Source organism: Lepidochelys kempii, chromosome 19 (assembly GCF_965140285.1).
Source record: "Lepidochelys kempii isolate rLepKem1 chromosome 19, rLepKem1.hap1, whole genome shotgun sequence".
NCBI lineage: Eukaryota > Metazoa > Chordata > Testudines > Cheloniidae > Lepidochelys > Lepidochelys kempii.
The window spans coordinates 15,814,723-15,828,779 of record NC_136398.1 but is presented as its reverse complement, the minus strand read 5'-3'; the positions used below and the strand labels follow the sequence as shown (position 1 = coordinate 15,828,779).

Here is a 14,057-nt window from a genome sequence, read left to right as displayed (position 1 = left end):
CAAGCATGCCTGGATTTAAAGGAAGTGATTAATGGGGTGCGGGGAGGCCAAGGGAGGTTGGGCTGATGTCAACTGCAATGGCGGCCACACAAGGCATGGCACAGGATACACGATGATGGATGAGTGTTCAGATGATGCTGACTTCAGTTCTGGGTTTGTTCTTATCGCTTCTCACACGGGAAGCGAGTCCGATCTGGGGTCTTGCAAGTGTAGTCATTGCTGGGGGGAGGATGGAGCACTGACCTTATGACATGCTCTCTTCCCGCAGAGACTTCACATGCAGCTCCTCAAAAGTGGGCACAGACCTCTCCTTCTGGGCAGGGGCAACAAGTTCCCAGGTTTTAATGTCTATCGTGCATGCTTTGAGTTGGATTTCAAGGTGTCTTTATATCTGAGGATGGGTCGACCCTTAGAGCGGGCTCCTGTGCTCAGCTGGCTGGAGAGCACTGCTTTTGGCATACAGGAAACCTCCAGGCGGACCACGTGTCCGACCCAGCGAAGTTGAGCCCTGATGAGCATGCTGTCGACGCTTAGGGTTACATTACAGTCTAAAGACATTAAAGATGTGTACAACACCCACTCTTTGAGAGGTGCCAAATGCTGGTCAGACCATCGGATAGTGAGATGTATCATGTTACTACACTTTGCACCAAAGCGCCCCAGATGTCATTTCCAACCCCCAAAGATGATCAATGTGGTTTCCATGAAAGACCCCAGCAAACAAAGTTGGAACAGACACTGGAGACTGCGTTAGCTGAGGTCCCAAAGAACCCCACAGATATTGAGGCAACCTGGTAGAAGCTCAGAGATGTCACATATAATACAGCATCCAAGGTTCTTGGCTTTGTAAGGTGGCAACACCAAGACTGGTTCGATGAGAATGACCATAAGATAGACTGGCTACTGAAGACCATGCACACCAAACACAAGTTCTACATCTTGGACAAGAAATCAGCAATGAAGAAGGCCAGGTACCATCAGGCCAAACATACACTACAAACCAGATTCAGGCTAATGAAGAAACACTGGTGGGAGCAGAAGGCTGAAAAACTGCAGGGAGCAGCTGACAAGCACGACATGAAGGCCTTTAAGAAGGTCTCCATGCTGTGTATGGCCCAAAATCCAGTGGTACAGCCCCTGTCCTCACAGCAGACAGTAACGGGCTGCTCACAGGGGATGGTGATATTCTCTCTCACTGGGCAGAACACTTTGATAGTCTTCTGAACTGTCAATGCCTATGTCCAATGAAGCTATTGACTCACTTCCTGCAGCATCCTGTCCTGGAGGAGCTGTCCCTCACTCCTTCTTTAGATGAGATTACTAGAGGCCATCAAGATGCTGTCCATGGGCAAGTCTCCAGGCCCTGAGAGCATTCCATCTGAACTGTACAAGTGTGGAGGTGCCCACCTGGTCAGAAAACTCACCAGCCTTTTCAAGACTATCCAGGAACAGGGCACTGTGCCCCAGGACTATAGGTATGCTTTCATAGCTCATCTATACAAAAGGTATAGGATATGCTATGCATCGTGAACTCCAGGTGGTGTGCAGAATTTGGTTAGAGTACAAATGGCTGTAGATGGCTCTCATGCGGACTCCCTTGGCCACGTGTAGTTAGCAGTGGGGCTGTGCAGGGCTCTGGTAGGGGCTGTGCTTTGCATTGTTTTAACGTCCAGAGGATTCAGACGTTTGTTCTCATGGCAGTCTACCGAGGGCAGAGTGAATTGTGTCTTGAATTGTGAATTGTGATGAGGTTTACAAAGGGTGGACGTCCCAGATCTGGTTCTGGGGTGAAGGCACAGCACTGGGGCTCAGGAGACTGGGGTTCAGGTCCCAGCTCAGTGTGTGACCTTGGGCCAGACACTTCGGATCAGATTTGACACTGGCAGGGGAGTTTAAAATGACAAGTAGCAGATGCGCATTTGGTTGGTTTTCTAGCTTGTCTTCCACACCCTGCTGCTGCCCAAATGACATCCTGTCCCTGCTGTTCCCTGAGACCTTCACCCAGCCACCCCTCCCCATGGATCACAATGGGCGCAGTTCTCCAGCTAAGCCCAGTGAATTGGTGAGAGCCGCCTGCTGCTGGAGCAGGCTCCCTGTGCTTGTGGGGAGACAGACTGTGGGCAGGGAGGTGGAGGCCCCCCGCATTTGGGGGAATAGGAGCAAGTTTCTGCCATGAGGAGGCATGAGCAGGTGAGTAGAGTCCTGCATGGGGCGGGTGCAGAGGAGGTCCATTCCCGTCTCCCCCTCCCCTTGTGGCTGATTTGGTGGAAGCAGGTGAGCTAATGAAAAGACTTAAAGTGCAGGAGCCATATGGCAAGGAGCCAGGACGGTTATCACAGGTGCAGCATTCCAAATGTACTGGAGTGGGGGAGGCCAGAGAGCTGGGGCTCAGCAGGCCTACCCCCCGTTACCTGGCACAACGGCACAGGAGGGAAACCAGCACTGTTGGTGCAATTCTTACCAGGCCTCAGCCCCACAGCATGTGCCACCACCTGGGAGCGGGCTTCCCAGCCCCATTCCTGCCCCTTCTGCTCCCTTGAGTCTCATTTCGGTGCCTAAAGGGGAGCTGAGCATGTCTGAAAAGCTGCACGTCTGTAACCCCCTGGGGAGCATGCCAAGCCCACCCACAGCGGACGCGTGCACTCTGAGAGTGACTGCATACCGCAGCACAGCGCTGGGGGGACAGGCCCCCGCCCGACTGCTCGGTGTCACACAGAGCGACGGGAAAAAGGGAGTGAGCCCACGGCTGCTGAGCCAGCTCATTTAGCTGGGAAAAAATAAGAGGAAATGCTACGAAATAAATCATCCGGGGTAAATTGGCATCATCTCCTGGAAGCTATTGCTGGGAAATGCCTCTCAGAGCCTCCAGCCTGTCTCCCAGTGCCATTGCAGGCCTGCAATGCCCCCCTCAGGATCCATCCCTGAGGGGGGCATTTCCAAGGGCTCTTTCCAGGCCAATTTTAAATGTCCTAAGTGATGGGGCTTCTGCAGCTTCCCTTGGGTACACAGTTCCACATCCTCAGAGATCTCACCCTTTGGGAAGGCTTGTCTCATATTCACCCTAAGCTCCCCTCCCTTTCAGTCCATCCTGGGCATCTAGTTACCTTCTAAATAATTCTCTCCCTCCCTGCTGCTTACACTTTGCAGAGTTGTAAGCTCCAGGCCTCCCTAGCAGTTGCTTAGGTGAGCAATGGATCTTTAGCTTGTCTAAGATTTCCTCTTAAATCCATCTCTCCAATTCCTGCATCGTTTGTTTGGTTTTTTTGCTCTTCACTGAATTGCCTCCAGCTTGTTAATGTCTTTCTGGAGTGAGATTCCCAGAACCAAATGCCAGCACAGAACCACTCGAAAGATGACAAAGTCCCAAGAACCTCCCAGGGACATGGAGCGGGCCTCAAAACTGCTGAGCATAAGAGCCTTCAAGGCCTAGATCCACAAAGGGACGCCGTATCATCATTTGGTTTGGGCACCCAGCTGGGAGGTCAGAGCCCCTGGGTCCATGCCCCTGCACCAGCTTCAACAGGAGAAACTATCAGAGCCCCACATCAGACTATCCCAGAGCCCTGTTCAAATCCTTTATTTCCCCTCAGGTGGAAAGGGGACAGAACCTGGGTCTCCCACATCCCAGGTGAGGGCCCTCACCACTGGGCTACCAGTGACCACCTGGGCACAGCCTCCCGCAGCAGGGCTCAGATTCCAAAGGGACCCTGTGATAGGGGACACAGCCCTTGTGAGCACCTCCTATCAGGTGGGTATGAACCTGCGCTCTCGCTCTGCTCCTTTTTAACTGAGCCTGCTGGGCTCTGATTGGCTGCTTCCCTGCAGCCTTTCTAGGCAGGCCTGGAGGACCCACCTTTACTGCTCCTTTTCTGGGGTGGTCTGTGGTAGGACCGTGAGGACTCCAGCAGGGGGCCTCAAAGGGTCCAGTACACCCCATCACAGACCAATCTGGTAGGTGGCCTCCGACACCCCTCCTGGGTCAGGCCCTGCACGTGACTTATAGGGTTGCCAACTTTCTATTTGCACAAAACCAAACACCCTTTCCCCGCACCCCACCCCACCTCTTCTCCGAGGCCCCGCCCCTGCTCACTCCATCCCCCCTCCCTCCATCGGTTGCTCTCCCCACCCTCACTTACTTGCTCATTTTCACCAGGCTGGGGCAGGGGGTTGGGGGGTGGGGGAGAGCATGGGGTGAGGGCTCTGACTTGGGGTGCAGGCTCTGGTGTGGGGCCAGGGATGAGGGATTTGGGGTGCAGGAGGGGGCTCTAGGCTGGGGCCTAGGGGTTCATAGTGTGGGAGGGGGCTCTGGGTTGGGGCAGGGAGTTGCAGTGTGCGGGGCAGGTGAGGGCTGTGGCTAGGTTGTAGACTCTGGGGTGGGGATGGGGATGAGGAGTTTGGGGTTGTAGGAGGGTGCTCAGGGCTGGGACTCAGGGGTTCGGAGAGCAGGAGGGGCATCAGGGCTGGGACAGGGGGTGGGGCGCAGGGGGGGGTCAGGAGTGTAGGCTCTGGGCAGTGCTTACCTCAGGCATCTCCTGGAAGCAGCGACATGTCCTCCATTTGGCTCCTATGCGGAGGCATGGTGGTGGCTCTGCGTGCTGCCCTGTCTGCAGGCATCACCCCCATAGCTCCTGTTGGCCATGGTTCCCAGCCAATGGGAACTGCAGAGCTGGCGCTTAGGGTGGGGACAGTGTGCAGAGCCCCCTGGCTGCCCCTGTGCATAGGAGCCGGAGGTAGAACATGCCACTGTTTCTGGGAGTTGCACGATGCCATGGCAGGCGGGGAGCCTGCCTTAGTCCCGCTGCGCCACCAACTGGACTTTTAACGGGGCCGCCAGGGTCCCTTTTCGACCGGGCATTCTGGTAAAAAACCGGACACCTGGCAACCCTACTTAGGTGGGTGAGCCCTGATCTTCCCTCCAGTTCATGGATTGCTCTGGGGCTCAGGTGGGCATCCAGATGCCTGGAGGGAGGGAGCCATGCACATGGCCAGAGGCAAAAACATAGATGCCGTGGGAACTTTTACCCTGAAAACTTAGGGGGGCAAGTGAGTTTAGGAGCCTGCAGGGTTCAGTGGCAATGTTGTGGATCACAGTGGGCCCCAAACTGGGACTGAGGCACCTATGTACCTTTAAGGACTGGGGCCTAAGTGCTTCAAATCCTAATGAGATGAATGGGAATAGAGAGTTTTCAGCATTGGGCCCTTATTTCCTGTTCTGGGTGCTCTGGGTGGGGTGGGGCAATGCAAGGTGCTGCCAGGAGTCATTAGGGCTGGGAAGATGAGAGCCCAGCAAACCTCCCCCTGGAACAGCATGAATGAACCCAGGTACCATCCATCATTCCTCATTGCTTGGGGCCGGCAGTGCTGAGGCACCCAAGGGACGTGATCCCAGCCCAGTTTTACAGAGTCTGGCCACTTCTCCAGAACCAAACCCAGTGTTGTATCTTCGGTCACTGATTCAGAGAGCACCCTGGCCAGGCGCTGTGCAGATCCCTCGGATTGTTCTTTGTCGATGGCATGCACGGTGCTTGTAGGACAGGCCCGACAACGTGTGCCCTACAGACAGGAGAAGACAGACAGACCTAGCACTCCGAGAAATGAATCCCAGCACCTGAGCCAGCCTGTTGAGTAATGACAAGGCAGCCCCCTGGGGAAGGCTGCTGATGCGCCCATCAGCATTCCAGAAGTGTCTTTAGGAAGCAAACGGCACAGCCCCAGCCCTTTTTATGGCCAGTGGTGGGGATGGGGCTATCATTTAAATTTTATAATGAATTTAGGTCCAATGAAAACTATGCCATGAAAGCATGACAGCCTTGGAGGGCAGCTGTCTCGCCCTAGGGAAGGGGTACTGCATGGGCAGCGGCAGGGCCAGCTTCGCCCACAGCCCCTGCCAACACATGTTGACCTTGCTCTACGGGAGACCCCTTTCAAGGTGAGAGAGCTGTTCGGTCTCCATGGCCCATCTGGCCCTCGGCACCTCAGCTGAAGGGGCCAGTTAGTGCCAGCCGTGGTGAGACTATTTTGTGACATGGTCACCGGCCTGTTAGGAACTGGGCTGAGCACCTGCCCACCACTCATCCCACGGTTGACCTGGAGGGAAACACTAGTAGGTGAAACACTGAGGTGTCCCTCTTCCTGCCCATGAACACACGGGTTGCTGGGGGACTTGAAGTCCTGCCTTGCGATCTGCCGCTGTCCCATAGGGACGGTCAGAGGGTCTTGGACAAAGGAGCCGGGGAAGCTGGAGCCCATCACATTTCCTCCAGAATAGCAATTTAAAACAAACTGCACCTGGATCTTTAAATGTGGGTGATTTATTGTGATTTTAAAGGACCTACCCACAGGTTTAATTTTTTTAAGGATGTCTCCTGCTCTTATAAAACAAACTAGGGCTGCAGTGATATCTTTTGCCCAACAGGTGGTGCTCTGGCGTTAAACCTAGGAAGCCGTCCCCTTGTTCTGAAGGAGTCTGATCAGATGGTTATTGTTCAGATCCATATTTCACGCTCCAGGATTTGTCAGAGCCCGGTGTTCCTCTATGTGCTGATTTGCCCTGGGCTAATGCTGAGGTCTGACAGGGCTTCTGGGTCCAGTGCAAATCTGCTCATTTGCTCTACTCTGCAGTTGCCCCATTGGTGAGGGATCTGATTGCAGAATGGGGCCTTAGCTTGGCTCTATGCTTGTAATGCCCGTGGGCAGTGGGCTCAGGTTGTATGAGCAGGCATTGTTTCCTGCCCTTCACTCACATGCCACAGGTGAAGATGCAGCCACGCAGCCCCCTGCTGTGAGCCTGTTAGTCCTTGCAAGTGACGTAGCGTTTGGCTGGGGCAGTAGCTGAAAGAGCTGCAAGGAACAGCTGGGCTGTAATGCTCGTCCCGTGTCAGTCCTGGGCCAACGCTGCTGTTGGAGGGTGCAGAGGGGAGCTAAACCCCAGTCCTAGCTATCTATGGTAATTAACGATTCGTGTAAAGCCACTGCTGGAGGAGTCACCCAGGAGGGCTGAACGTGGGGCCTCTGGGTCAAACGTGCTTCTGCTAAAACATCAGGCAGCAGACCCACAAACCTCTATGCATGATCTAGCCACTAGACGGGGTATTAAGTTCTGCTTATCTCACTACCTAAGGGTTTTCTATAGTGCCCATCACTGCAGTATGCTTATTATTTATTATTTGTGGTGTGGTAGCCCCTAAGAGTCCCAGCCATGGGCCAGAACCCCATTGTTCTGTGTTTGTACAGTCCCTTTTTGACTGGGCGTTCTGGTTGAAAACCGGACACCTGGCAATCCTAGCCCCTCTGCCAAGCCATGTGAAGTGACACAAGCTGGCTACGCCGTGCGCTTGACTACAGGCAAGGGCGGGAGGGTCACTGTTCTGTCCTTAAATGCCAAACTCTGCTTCTAGCCTGATGGCTCCATGGGCTTCATAAGCTGGGCTGGTCTCAGGGGGGCAAGGAGCACTAGATGGGGCTGTGGGCAGCTGGGGCCTCATGGCAATTACACTGGCAGTGGTTTCCAGCACCTCCTGGTGGAGTAAATCAGGAGTCCCTGGAGTCCTCCAGGTGTCCATAGGGGAGAATCAGGCCCCGTGTGTCTGACACTTTTATCCAAACCTTCTGGCTGAGCATGCGGTGGCAATGAGTAAGGTACTCCTCTGCTCCTGGTGTGGGGGTCACACTGGCACCAGGGCAGCTCCAAGGGGCGGCATCACTGGGACCTGCAGCTGAAGTCTCTCAGGCCTGGCTCTGGGCAGCACAACCTGGATCCCAGAGACCTGCAGGCTGGGTGCAGACAAAAGGGACATGCTTGGCCTCCTGGAATCTCTCCCAGCTCTGCACCGGGATCGGGCTGGCTGCATGCCTCCTGCCCTTATCTCTTGGCACTGGGTGCAATTCTCCCAGCTGCTTGCAACACAGTGAGAGGTTAATGTGCCCTGGGGTCAGAGCGCAAATGAGAGTGAGACGGGCAGCATCACGGGGTAGCACCCTCCACCTGGCCACCACGGTACCCAGCTGGCCAAGGCTTTCCCCAGGAGGCCACCCCACCCCCCTAGACATGAATGCCGTGCCCGAGCCAGCAGCTCATCTAGCATGTGAGTGCAGGTGTCCCGCCCACGTCTATTAGTGCAAATGTTATAACCATGGGGTGCGTCTGCCCTGCAATCAGAGGTGCACCCAGCAGGTCCAGACATCCCCGAGCTGGCTCTGCTCTCGCTAGCAGTAGCAAGGCAGGCGTGGCAGTAGGGGCAGGGCGAGCCATTCAAGTCCCAGGCAGGCGTGAACAGTCCATGCTGCCGCAGCGTCACTGCTCTCTGGTTCTGGAGTTAGACCAAAGCCAGCTTGGCTGTGTCCAGACGTGCTGCAGCCGCACCTCTGACTGCAGGGCAGACCCTAGTCCACAGCCCCACTCCCATTCCTAGCTCAGACCCACCCGTGGATCTGTGCGGGGCGGTTCAGGCTCCCTCTGGCCCTGCTCGATCATCTGATCCCACTGGAACAAGAGCCCAGTGGAGAGGAGAGGTTGGGGACGGATTTTCCAATGCGCTGGTGACACATGGGAGCTGATATTTTAAACAGCTCCTACTCCGCCATCCCCAAGTGCTGGGCCCTGCTGGCCGGCTCCTGGGGGGATGGATGGGTCAGTTTCCTAACGGCACCAGCTGCAGCAGTTCTGCCACGCCCGGGGGCCGATCAGTTAATCAGTGGGGCAGCTCTGCGACCTGAGCAAAGCCCGCAGGTTAAAGGCTTCATGGCTACATCCCAGAGTGCTCTGGGCAGGGCTGAGAGAGCACTGACTGGCTCACTGTGGGCCCCGCCTGTCCCGAGCCTTGGCGCTGCCCCCTGGCAGTGAGCCCGGCCCTTTCAAACATGTGGCCCTGCTGGAAATCGGGAGCTGAGCACCCACAGCTCCCATTGGCTCATAGGGTCTGAGATGCACGATTCGGAAGGATGCCGCTAGGTCCTGTGTGCACGGAGGTTGGGGGCCAAGACTCCCAGACCCCTCTGGGCCTGCAACACCCACAGGGCCTGCTACAGCCACCAGCCAGCTCCTGCCTGAGGAAACACCCCAGCGGGCATCAGCAGCCCAGGACTGTGGATCCTGGGCAGCGGCAACCCACCAGGATGCTCAGCAGAGACATTCAGCGCCCAGCCCCACCGAATGGAGAGGGCAGAGCCGGGAGAGACGGTGGAGAGCGGCGGGCTCCAGGCTCCTCTCCCATGCTCCCAGGGAAGGCTGCCATGGTCCTGTGCTGTTCCTCTGGCCCCCAGGCCTGTGGCTGGGTGGGCTGCAGGACGTCCTGGCGCTGCTGGGCTGAGCAGAGAGGATTGGCGCCCAGGAGGCCTTGGCCCAGTGATCTGTGGGTTCCTTAAGTTCCCTGGTCAGCCACTGGCCACGCCTCGCCAGAGGGCTGAGGTGGGACAAAGGCGCTTTAATTGCTGCTCAAGCTGCTGTTCTGCCTAATCAGCTTGTTCCAGCCACAGGCACAAATGTTAAACAGTAACTCTGCTGAGGGAAACAGGGGGGAGCCATTCCCCCGCCAGGCCTGTGCACGGAGGCTGCCTCAGCAGGGAGCAGTCCCCCGCACCCGGCCAGGGCCTGTGAGCAGCTGGAGCCATGTCCGGCCCCCTCCTCCGGGTCTGTGAACGGAGACTGCCTCAGCAGGGAGCCGTCCCTCTCCAGGGCCTGTGAGCAACTTCCACCAGCTCCTTCCCACCCTCCCTAGGTCCCTATCTGCCTCTGGTCCATCAGTGTATTGGTCGCTGACCCGCGAGGGGCATGGCTGAGACCTTCATGCCCACACACAGCAACTCCTCCCTGCTCTTCCAGCATCCTCTGCTCAGGGCTCAACGCTGAGGGCCAAGGAGCTGTCCTGCTGCTCCCTCAGGTGGTGTCTCCCTGCCTCTGGGGACCTGGCTCTGCCCCCAGGAGCTGAGTGCACAGGGCAGCCCTGACCCATAGGATTCAGCGCCTCCTCCAACCTTCTGCCCGTCCTCTATGACCAACAGCTCCCCATTCGGTTCAGAATTCCCACGTCCCTCACAGCAAACTCTCCCCTCCTCCAGCCCAGCCTGGCTCGGGACACTTGGGAATGTCTGGGTTATGCTTTTGTGCACAGAGTAATTTTCTAGAGGTCCCATCACATTATCTCAAAGCCTGGGGGCTGACCCAGTGGGTGATATGTGCTGTGTGGAGGGGTGGGTAGAGCACGGGACAGGCAGTCTGGACTCCTAGGCTTTATTTCCAGATTTCCCACTGGCTTATTGGGTGACCTGCAGCAAGTCACTTTGCTTTGGTGCCTCAGTTTCCCCATCTATGAAGAGATCATTGAGTTTCCTGGCTGATATGTTGTTATCAGCGTCCATGGTATGTCTTGCCAGGTAGGAGAGCTGGGCTGGCCGGAGGGGGAAGAGTACTGCAGAGCACTTAATTTCTGGAGACAGGGTGTGGATCCCGCAGTGACACCCACGGTCTCTGAAAGAAGTTCTATCCAGATCTCCCTGCCCAAAAGTCTGGTGCAGATAAGGTGGTGTCTCAGGCTCTGACAAGGGGTGTGGAGTACAGAATCAGCAGCCAGACAAAATGGGGCAGGGAATAAGGTTTCTCTGTATCCCATTCCCACAGCCCACCAGTTCCAGACAGGAAAGCAGTGTCCTGGGATAACTGGAGACCATGGTGCTCACATTTTGGGGTGCAGTCCAGGCCAGTGAGAGGCTGTGTAACCACAGCTTGTCCTGTAACCCGGAGAGCCTTAAAATGCTCTGCTGCTGTAGCTCCCTGTCTGGACACTCCCAACCAGTGGACAAGCGTGCCCCGAGAGTCTGTGTGCTGAGCTGCCCTGGTTCAGCGGCTTTGACTCCAGCAGCCTGCTTGTTACACCTCAGCCAGACTCTGATCTTCACCAGCCTCGGTTACTACTAGCCAGGTGACCCAAACACACCCCCAGTCCTGCATTTCCCCCAAACTGTCTGCCCAGAAATGTCCGGCCCTGTCCTGGAACATTCAGAGGAGTGATAAAAGCCCATTGCGCCTTTAAAGAGACAAAAGCACACAGCTTATTTCTTTGACTGGAGCTAATAAACACTTCATAGCAAACACAGCACTGGGTTGATTTAGAATAGAAGTAAAACTGGTGTATTTAACCAAAAAGAGAGAGGTCTGACGTGAGTTCAGGGGTTAGGGATAAAGACAGAAAGGGTTGCCAACAAATAAAAGTGAAAAACATTTTCCAGTGACTAAGACTTAACAAAACCACAGACTTGGTTCCAGGAAAGAGTCTTACCACACATCCCTCCAGCCAGATGGCTGACCACCCCAGGTCAGGGTCTCCCACAAAGTCCAAACTGCTCGGTTCCTTTGTAATCTTAGATGAGAGATCACTTGGGGTTCTTTACCGCTGTCTTGTACAGTCCAGTGGACATTGGAAATGTCTCCTCAAAGGCCAGTGTCCCCGCTAAAAGGAAAGGTGCCAGGAAGCCTGATGGAGAAGGTTCCATGCGAGTTTCTTCCCCGCTGGTGTTTTCTACAATGGAAAATGATCTGTCCCTGCAGCAGCTGATAGGCCAATGACTGGCCACTTGACTGTGATTGCCAATTGTCTGATTGCAGCTGGAGGGAGGCACTGGCCTTTCCTTTGTCTGGAAACACCTGTTTCCCCACTCCCCAGCCCTGTTTTGGTCCCATTTTTCCTTCCCACTTGCTCAGTCCTTTGGTGTTTACCATACACGCACCACGCAGGAATATTAACGATCAGGGTGTTATTGGTTTTCCAGGGATACCTCACATGACACCCATTCAACACAGATCATGACTTACGTGAATTGGGACGCACTGAACAGGTCAGGCCAGCGGAAACTCCCTGCCTGATAAAGTGAGCCCCCTGCCTTCTGGCACTGGGGTTCTCTTAGGATCACAGTAGGCTCTGCAGAAATCAATAGGGGCTGGCCTACGACCACCTGGCTGCTACAGGTACCAGCAGCTCCATCCCGCAGTGGCCAGGCGCAAGCATTTGACAGCTGCTTCCTAAACCCATCAGGTCAGCACAGTGCGGCTGGCTGGGGAAAGAAATGTGGCCACTAACAAACTGCCCTGTGTCAGGCCACGCATGGGAGAGACTCTGGCTAAAGGCCCCTCTTCCTTGCCTCAATTCACAGAGCTAGACTTTCCAAGGCACAGACTAGCAGTAAGATGACTGCTGCAGAACATGCATTTGCTAGCTATCAGGACTGTTTAGCCCTATCTATCATACATGGCCCACAGCACCTCACAATCACAAAGAGATTTTGGCCACGCACCCCTGCGAGGTGGGAAGTATCACCCTCATTTCACAGACAGGGATCTGAGGCACAGCGTAGACTAAGTGACTTGGCCAAGGGTACCCAGGGAGTCTGTGACAGAACCAGGATTTGAACCCCGTTCTCCTGAGGCCCAGTTCAGCACTTGATTAGTTAGAGCCCCCTTTATTTCCATGGCCCGGATTCCATGGCCATGGACCAGGTAGTGTCTCTGGGTGAGGTTCTGATCTCTGTCACGGTGGTGTAGACCCAGAATAACTCCACTTCTGGCAAGGTAGTTACTCCCAGCACAAGGGAGAGCAGGCCCCTGCCTTCTGGGCCTCAGTCACCCACAATAGGGGGCCACTGTAGCACCAGCGTGAACCAATTGTGGGACTCCCTTGGGACCGTCAGCAAGCAGTCATGGCTCCAAAACAGGGCCTCTGGTGGAGACCATTTAAATATGAACAGAGGTCTCTCCGGACCAAAAACTAGCATCACAACACGGGCATTCCCTCCGGACCTCAGCTAATGAAATTAATGCACAGTCTTTAGCAGCAACAGCTGCAAAATACCTCTACCCTGCAAAGCCCCCAGGGTGTTGGTCTGGCCGGTGAAGCAGTGCCTGTCTAGGAGATGGTACGCACCGCACCCCTGTGGAGAAGGGCCGTGCTAGTATTCTCCTAGCACAGACAGGGACCTGAGGCACACACAGGCTAAGGCCAAGACCCTCACAAGTATTTAGGTGCTTAAATTCCACAGACTTCAGTGGAACTTCGGACCCTAAATATCTTGCAGGATCTGGGCCCAAGTAACTTGTCTAAGCTCACAGAGGAACCCTATGGCAGAGCAAGTCCTAATCACTGGTGTTACCACCATAACACAAGGCAGTGGAGAAAAGGCGGAGCTGAAGCTAAGGGTCTACATAGAACTGCAAAAAAGAAAAAAAAAAAGAAAAAAATATTAGAAGAGATTGGCGGAGTCCCTGGAAAAATCATGGAGCAGGTCCTCAAAGAATCAATCCTGAAGCACTTGCATGAGAGGAAAGTGATCAGGATCAGCCAGCATGGATTCACCAAGGGAAGGTCATGCCTGACTAATCTAATCGCCTTTTATGATGAGATTACTGGTTCTGTGGATGAAGGGAAAGCAGTGGATGTATTGTTTCTTGACTTTAGCAAAGCTTTTGACACAGTCTCCCACAGTATTCTTGTCAGCAAGTTAAGGAAGTATGGGCTGGATGAATGCACTATAAGGTGGGTAGAAAGCTGGCTAGATTGTCGGGCTCAACGGGTAGTGATCAATGGCTCCATGTCTAGATGGCAGCCGGTGTCAAGTGGAGTGCCCCAGGGGTCGGTCCTGGGGCCGGTTTTGTTCAATATCTTCATAAATGATCTGGAGGATGGTGTGGATTGCACTCTCAGCAAATTTGCGGATGATACTAAACTGGGAGGAGTGGTAGATACGCTGGAGGGGAGGGATAGGATACAGAAGGACCTAGACAAATTGGAGGATTGGGCCAAAAGAAATCTGATGATGTTCAATAAGGATAAGTGCAGGGTCCTGCACTTAGGACGGAAGAATCCAATGCACTGCTACAGACTAGGGGCCGAATGGCTAGGCAGCAGTTCTGCGGAAAAGGACGTAGGGGTGACAGTGGATGAGAAGCTGGATATGAGTCAGCAGTGTGCCCTTGTTGCCAAGAAGGCCAATGGCATTTTGGGATGTATAAGTAGGGGCATAGCGAGCAGATCGAGGGACGTGATCGTTCTCCTCTATTCGACATTGGTGAG

The 14,057-nt window shown here is 54.8% G+C and overlaps 1 protein-coding gene across 1 annotated transcript in view; it reads left to right on the top strand.

Annotated features, from left to right (window-relative positions):
* Positions 1-14,057, top strand: part of FABP3 (fatty acid binding protein 3) — a 106,524-nt gene that overhangs the window by 67,313 nt on the left and 25,154 nt on the right. The window lies entirely within an intron of this gene.